Raw genomic sequence first — 8260 nt, forward strand, 5'->3', positions numbered from 1 at the left:
CCAGTGGACAGTAGTTAAGACTGAAAGACACAATGGATGAAGGAACTGGGCCCCAAACTTTGATAGGCAACGGAGTTAGTGTTAATGAACTATCTATAAATTAATGGGCTGGTAACATTTGTGATGAGTTGTTCAGAATACAGTTCAGTCACAAAAACATTACAATTATTAATACATAGCAGACCTTGGTGGGTGTGCATCTCTTCACTCACGCACACTTTTTCTTGCAGTAAATATTCGGCAGATCCACTACCAGCAGGGGATGAGTGACGACGACGACACTGAGAATAACCACGACTTCTGGTCTCAGATAGATGAACGGCGACCAGAGGATGGTTCCAGCAACGAGGCCCCCACCGATGGCGATGGATGACGACAGGAGGGAGGACGGTTCCAGCAGTGAGGCTTCCACCGACAGCAATGGACAACCCCTGGAAATTTATGGTTCTCTTTGGCAGAATTGGCTCCTGTCTCCAGAGAATATCAGTGCTGATGCTGCCGATGTCCCCCATCGGCCAGCGGAGAATGATGTTGCTGCTGGCGTCCCCCATTGGCCAGCGGAGAATGGCAATGCTGCCGCTGACATACACCATCTGCCAGTGGAGAAAGATGGTGCCGCTATTGACATCCCCCCACCGGCCAGAGGACGGGGATATCCAACCCCAACGAGATGGTAACCGTCTGATCATCCTCTTCCCGCCCCCTAAGTCCTTCAGGTGCACTGAAAACCTTCGACAGTCGCTGGAGCGACACCTCCTGGCCACACACATGATCATTCTCTCATGGATGTAACATCGTCCTGGGAAGTCGTCCAAGAATGGACGAAGAATGAACTACAACACCAACAATGCCTGTGTTTTAGGTTCGAAAACGAAGGCTGCTATGAGGCATTCCCATCCAAAATAGGACTAGAGAACCATAAGGATGCACACTGCCAACAAACTGCAAGGGAAGCCCAGCGGCTTGGACTCCACCTTCGAGGGCCCAGACTTCCACCTCCGGTGGAGCACCCTCGGCCAAGAACACCACAGATGGAACATCCTCGACCACGAGCTCCACCACAGGCAGAGCACCCCCAGCAACACGACAGTCCACCACCTTCCTTAGCCCTTTCCCCTTACCTCCTACCCCCTCCCACACACTAATGTACCTAGGAGAGAGAGCCAGGCAGAATCCCCACCCAGGTCTGGCTCCCCACCACCGTCCGAAGTGGCAAAACGGACATCTGCATAGCCACATTCAACATTCATAACGCCTTTGGTTCTATTTCGACTGAACTCGTAGAGCTGTCCCTAGACCGTATGGGTGTCTGGGAGGAGTTCAGGAGGATCATCAGTGGGGTAATACAAGGTAACTCCACTAGAAACATTTCCAATGAAGGAGAAACTGCTGACATCCCAACTCAACGGGAGTTCGATAAGGATTCCCCATTAGTGGGTATCGAGGCAATCCTGCGAAGGATCATAACAGCCGGCATGGCTACTAACCCCCAGCTGAAGCATCCGTGCCTCGCATACGCCAACGACATCACTCTCTTAGCAAGGACACCAGCACAACTGCAAGAGCTAATTAACGTCGCAACACAGGCATGCAGGGAGCTTCGGCTAACCATCAACCCCACCAAATGCGCCTCAATGCACATGTCCGGAGCCAGCCCACGAGGCACAAGACGAACTCCATTCCTTGTAGGAAGACACGCAGATTTTGTCCATTGAGGATGGACACAAAATTTCTAGGGCACCCTGTTGGGTTTCAGCTACTGGATATAGCCATCATAGATGACTACATCGCCCTAGGGAAGAGCATACTTGAAAGCAAATTCGCACCCTGGCAGTGATTAGATGCCCTGAAGACATTTGTTCTACCATCTGCTGGGTTTGCCATGCAAACATGGCAACTGAGGAAAACTGATTGGACACGTCTTGACTGTGCATTGCGACCGTGCGATGATGCAGCGGCACCATCTTTCTCTACTGGCAGATGGTGTATGTCAGCGGCAGCGCCATTCTCCAGTGGACGATGGGGGACGTCAGCAGCACCACCGTTCTCCGCTGGTCGATGGGGAACGCCAGCAGCACCATTCTCCGCTGGCTGATGGGGGACATCGGCAGCATCAGCACTGCTATTCTCTGGAGAAAGGAGCCAATTCTGCAAAAGAGAACCATAAATTTCCAGGGGTTGTCCATCGCTGTCGGTGGAAGCCTCACTGCTGGAACCATCCTCCCTCCTGTCGTCGTCCATCGCCATCGGTGGGGGCCTCATTGCTGGAACCATCCTCTGGTCGCCGCTCATCTATCTGAGACCAGAAGTCGTGGTTATCCTCAGTGTCGTCGTCACTCATCCCCTGCTGGTAGTGGATCTGCCGGCTATTTACTATTTACTGCAAGAAAAAGTGTGAGTGAAGAGAGATGCACACCCACCAAGGTCTGCTGTGTATTAATAATTGTAATGTTTTTGTGACTGAATTGTATTCTGAACAACTCATTACAAATGTTACCAGCCCATTAATTTATAAATAGTTCATTAACACTAACTCTGTTGCCTATCAAAGTTTGGGGCCCAGTTCCTTCATCCATTGTGTCTTTCAGTCTTAACTACTGTCCACTGGATTGGTATAGGAATGCATAATATCTCTTGACACAATTAAGCTTTAATGAACTCTTAGAAAGAAACTGACTTCAAGGAGGCACTACAAGATCATCTTTTTATACAATACACACTGCATTGTAAGATACCAAGTGGGATTTAATAACATGTATATGAAGATCAGAGACAATTGAAGGTTACGAGTATGCAAAAGGCAGTCAGTAAGAGTAGTGGGAAGTGCTACCCCAGGCACAAAATTTGGACACTGGGAAATTCCTGGGGCATCCTGTTGGGTTCCAGTTAATGCCAGAAAGAGGTTCAATGTATGGAACACTGCTTCATATTATAATTAGGTTAGTTGGAATTTTTTTTCTCCCCAGGGGAGTGGACCAATCCCGGAAGTACTGCAATACCGGGCCGATCCGCGGCAAAGGTGGAGCAAGCCCCTAGCACTTTGCCATGATCCAAAAATCAGTTTAATATCGAAGATCCCACATGGGGATCGTATCAGATATTAAGCTGATAAGAACAGATTTTATTTTCGAAAAATGCTACAATGGGTTTTACATCATGTTCATAATAACTAATTTGATACAATGCAAAGCAGCACTCAGTTGTGGTGTCTGCACTATTCTATTCTACTGTAATATGGCCTAAACATCAAGTTACAAGCTTCTTGATGATTACAAATTTACAATGTTGTTAATACTGCCTAGCACCTGTTATATGTTCAGTGTATATCATCCTTTACCATTTTATGACGTCGCTCACACACAGCCTCCAGAAGAGTTTTTGATACTTTCGTGAGGCCAGACGTTTCATTCTCGAAGACGTCCATTCTCGAAAGGGCATGTAACATCAATCAGTGCATCCCCATCCTGCGTGATGATTAGGTCTGGTCGTCCTGTGTCTTGTGCGCCTGCAACACACTGATTCTCGGAGATGAGTCTCCACCCTTGTCCCTGGGTGGCCTTCTTGATCCTCGCCACCAATGCATTGTGTCACTGGGTCATGGTGGCACAGTGTCTCCAACAGTTAAGGACGTGTGGTAGTGTCTCTAGTTGTGTAGGGCATCTTCGGCATCGTCGGTCACCACCCCTGTCATAGCGACGTGCGCCATTCAGTGGTAGCATGTTCAGTCTTGCTTGGTGTATGAATCTCCAGTCGGTGAAGGTTGTGTATGTTCCCTCCCTCATGAAGTGCGACGATGCTCGTTCCCGTGCCACTACCTGCATCACTTTCCCTTGGTCTGGTTTTGCTTGCAGAGTGATATCCCTGGAGCTTCGGTGGTGGTTCGTGATGGTGTGGGCGACTATCCACCTGTGTCTGTCCTAGTGAAGAATCGCCACATGCTAGCCCCAGTGTTCTGCTGTTGCTGTTGTATGACCAGGTAACACCCATCCGTCCAGAGGCATCTCGTGCCCTGGACCAGAGTGTTTGGTGTCCACCTGCTCGTCCCATCTCCTGTTTTGACAAGAAGGCACATGCATCTTCCATGTTTGGGTCCTGTTGGGTTCTTAGTGATGCCACTTGCTGGCAGTCGCTCCGGGCAATGTCTCTGGTGTCTAGGTCCAGTGAGGTGAGTAGTTTGAAGGCTGTATCCACCAGGAATATGTCGGAGTCTTCTGCTGCAGAGGGAATGCCACAGGCCCCGGCTGGGCTGCTGCCATATATGTATTCATTAGACGCACGGGGCTGAAGGTACAGGGTCTTTTTAATCAGAGGTCGCAATGCACAGTCAAGACGCGTCCAATCGGTTTTCCTCAATTGCCATGTTCGCATGGCAAACACAGCAGATGGTAGTACAAATGTCTTCAGGGCGTCCAATCGCTGCCAGGGTGCGAGCTTGCTTTCGAGTATGCTCATCCCTAGGGTGATGTAGTCTTCTATGATGGCTATATCTGGTAGTAGCTGAAACCCAACAGGACGCCCTAAGAATTTTGTATACTGTCCATCCTCAATGGACAAAATCTGTGTGTCTCCAACAAGGAATGGGGTTCGTCTCATCCCTCGTGGGCTGGCTCCGGACATGTGCAGGGAGGTGCATTTGGCAGGGTTGATGGTTAGCCGAAGCTCCCCACATGCTTGTGTTGCGACGTTGATGAGCTCCTGCAGTTGTGCTGGTGTCCGTGCTAAGAGAGTGATGTCATCGGCATATGCGAGGCACGGGTGCTTCAGCTGGGGGTTTGTAGTCATGCCAGCTGTTATGATCTTTCGCAGGATTGCCTCGATACCAATGTTGAACAGTAGCCCACTAATGGGGCATCCTTGTCGAACTCCCCGTTGAGTTGGCATATCAGTAGTCTCTCCTTCATTGGTCATGATTCGGGTGGAGTTCCCTTGTATTACCCCACAGATTATCCTCCTGAACTCCTCCCCGACACCCATACGGTCCAGGGACAGTTCTATCAGTTCAGTCGGAATAGAACCAAAGGCGTTGTGAATGTCTAGTGTGGCTATACGTGTTGCCGCTGCGGGCCTCGTCCAGGTAGTGTTGAAGAATGTAATTGAGTTCTACTACACCGTCACTGGGCATAAAGCCTTTCTGTGCTGGGCACAGTACGTCATTGTCAGTAACCCACTGTCTGAGGCGGGCAGCTAAACATCCCATGTAGAGTTTGTAGATAGTTCTGCACAGGGCGACTGGTCTCCAGTTGGTTATCTCCTGTAGGTCGCCACTCTTGGGGATCAGTATAGTGCGTGAGGATTTCCAGTCTTCTGGAATGCGGCCCTCACGTAGACAGATGTTAAAGATTGCTGTTATAACGCGACCGCCTGGGTCTGCCAGTCGCCAGTTCCTGTAGATAATGCGGTCATCACCTGGGGCGGTATTTTCAGCCTTAGCGAGCCGTGATGTTACTCCCTTCTCTGTAAATGGGTTGAGTCGAAGGGGTGGTCTTTCTTCCGTTGGGATAGGAATTGCCTCCACCAGTGCTGGGTCTTCTAGGGGGTCCACATACTCTCCCTGGATCTGACTGAAGTGTGCCTCTATCCTTTCCTTAGGTAAGCTGCAACGACTGCCCTCACCCGTAGTTATTAACCGCACAGCTCTTCTTCTATTAATCTTGTATAAGCGCTGTATGGCCTTGCAGTCGTTAACATCAATTGTTCCCCGGCGGGTAGGGGAGTTATTTCGTTGAGTTGGAATGGAGTTAGCCCGCTGTATTTCCTCCGTCACCTCCCGTGTTAGCTCGACAAACTTGTCCCAGTCAGGGTTGTATAGTACATCAAGCAAGGGACCTAGAAAGGGCTTGAGGATCCAATCCTCCACAGCATCGTCTTGGTCAGCAGTCACCTGGCTTGTATCCTGATGGTCCACTCCTGGCAGCTGGGAGTGGTCAATGGGTCTCAACAGCGTCGCTGGTGAGGCGGTCTCATCTGCAAAGGAAGGGGAGAGAGGTGGCGGCGGTACCTGCAATGAGAGGGGTAAGGGGGAATGGACAGGAGGGGGAGAGGGTGTGGGTCGGGGCGAGGAGGAGGAGGAACGAAGAGAGGTGTGAGTAAGGGAGGCAGGTACTGGAGAGGACGGCGGTGGGGAGCCAGACCTTGGTGGGAATTCTGCCTGGGACCCACTCCAAGGTACAAAAGTGTGTGGGAGGGGAGGGGAGGGGGTAGGAGGTAGGGGGGAAAGGGCTAAGGAAGACGGTGGACTGTCATGTTGCTGTGGGTGCTCTGCCTGCTGAGTTTGTGGCTGAGGGGACTCCACCTGTGGTGGAGCCCGTGGTCGAGGGGGCTGCATCTGTGGAGGTCTTGGCCGAGGGCGCTCCACCGGCGGTGGAGGCGGAAGTCTTCGAAGGCGGAGTCCACGCTGCTGGGCCTCCCTGGCAGTTCGTCGGCGGTGTGCGGCCTTATGGTTCTTCAGCCCAATTTTGGATGGAAATGCCTCGTGGCAGCCTTCGTTTTCGCACCTAAACTGCAGGCGTTGTTCGTGCTGTAGTTCAGGGGGCTCCATTCTCAGGTGTCTATTCCTGGGACATCTATGTAAGGTTGGACGACTGCCCAGGACGATGTTACATCCTGCACAAACATATGAGTGCGAAAGAATGATCACCTCGTGTGTGGCCAGGAGGTGTCGCTCCAGTGACTGTCGAAGGTTGGTCCACAAGGTGCTAGAGCTCGACCAAGGGCAGTTTTCAGTGCACCTGAAGGGAAGCGGATGATCAGGCGGTTACCATCTCGTTGAGGTTGGATATCCCAGTCTTCTGACCGGTGGGGGATGTCAATGGCCGCACCATCATTCTCGGGGATGTCCATGGCAGCACCATCATTCTCGGGATTACAGACCTTGGTGGAGGGTGGGTGTGCTTCTCTCTTCACTCGCGCATACTTTTTCTTGCAGTAAATAGTGACGGAGATGGGTAAAGAAGACGACGACACGAGGATGACCACGACTCCTAGGTCCAGATAGATGAGCAGCGACCCGAGGACGGTTCCAGCAACGAGGCCCCGACCGGTGGTGATGGATGACGACCAGAGGACAGCGGGGAGGATGGCCCCAGCAGTGAGGCTTCCACCGACAGCGACGGACAACCACTGGAACTTTATGGTTCTCTTGCAGAATTGGCTCCTGTCTTCCAAGAACAGCAGTGCTGATGCTGTTCCCCATTGACCAGCGGCGGACTGCAGGGGCGATGACGCCGACGTACCTCATCGGCAAGCAGTGCATGGTGATGTTGCTGCTGACATGCACCATCTGCCGGGGGAGATTGATGGTGCCGCCGTTGACATCCCCGAGAATGATGTTGCTGCCATGGACATCCCCGAGAATGATGGTGTGGCCATTGACATCCCCCACCGGCTAGAAGACGGGGATATCAAACCTCAACGAGATGGTAACCGCCTGATCATCCGCTTCCCGCCCCCTAAGTCCTTCAGGTGCACTGAAAACTGCCCTTGGTCGAGCTCTAGCACCTTGTGGACCAACCTTCGACAGTCACTGGAGCGACACCTTCTGGCCACACACGAGGTGATCATTCTCTCGCACTCATATGTTTGTGCAGGATGTAACATCGTCCTGGGCAGTCGTCCAACCTTACATAGATGTCCCAGGAATAGACAACTGAGAATGGAGCCCCCTGAACTACAGCACGAACAACGCCTGTAGTTTAGGTGCGAAAACGAAGGCTGCCATGAGGCATTTCCATCCAAAATTGGGCTGAAGAACCATAAGGCCGCACACCGCCGACGAACTGCCAGGGAAGCCCAGCAGCGTGGACTCCGCCTTCGAAGACTTCCGCCTCCACCGCCGGTGGAGTGCCCTCGGCCAAGACCTCCACAGATGCAGCCCCCTCGACCACGGGCTCCACCACAGGTGGAGTCCCCTCAGCCACAAACTCAGCAGGCAGAGCACCCACAGCAACATGACAGTCCACCGTCTTCCTTAGCCCTTTCCCCCCTACCTCCTACCCCCTCCCCTCCCCTCCTACACACTTTTGTACCTTGGAGTGGGTCCCAGGCAGAATTCCCACCTAGGTCCGGCTCCCCACCGCCGTCCTCTCCAGTACCTGCCTCCCTTACTCACACCTCTCTTCGTTCCTCCTCCTCCTCACCCCAACCCACACCCTCTCCCCCTCCTGTCCATTCCCCCTTACCCCTCTCATTGCAGGTACCGCCGCCACCTCTCTCCCCTTCCTTCGCAGATGAGACCGCCTCACCAGCGACGCTGTTAAGACCC

At 52.3% G+C, this 8260-nt stretch overlaps 1 non-coding gene across 1 annotated transcript; it reads right to left on the bottom strand.

Annotated features, from left to right (window-relative positions):
• Nucleotides 1–2965: 2965 nt before the first annotated feature.
• On the bottom strand, nt 2966–3149 carry LOC128706068 (U2 spliceosomal RNA). Its single transcript, XR_008409809.2, has one exon. It is a non-coding gene; the product is annotated as a U2 spliceosomal RNA (small nuclear RNA).
• Nucleotides 3150–8260: the final 5111 nt, after the last annotated feature.

Source organism: Cherax quadricarinatus, chromosome 27, assembly GCF_038502225.1.
Source record: "Cherax quadricarinatus isolate ZL_2023a chromosome 27, ASM3850222v1, whole genome shotgun sequence".
Lineage (NCBI taxonomy): Eukaryota > Metazoa > Arthropoda > Malacostraca > Decapoda > Parastacidae > Cherax > Cherax quadricarinatus.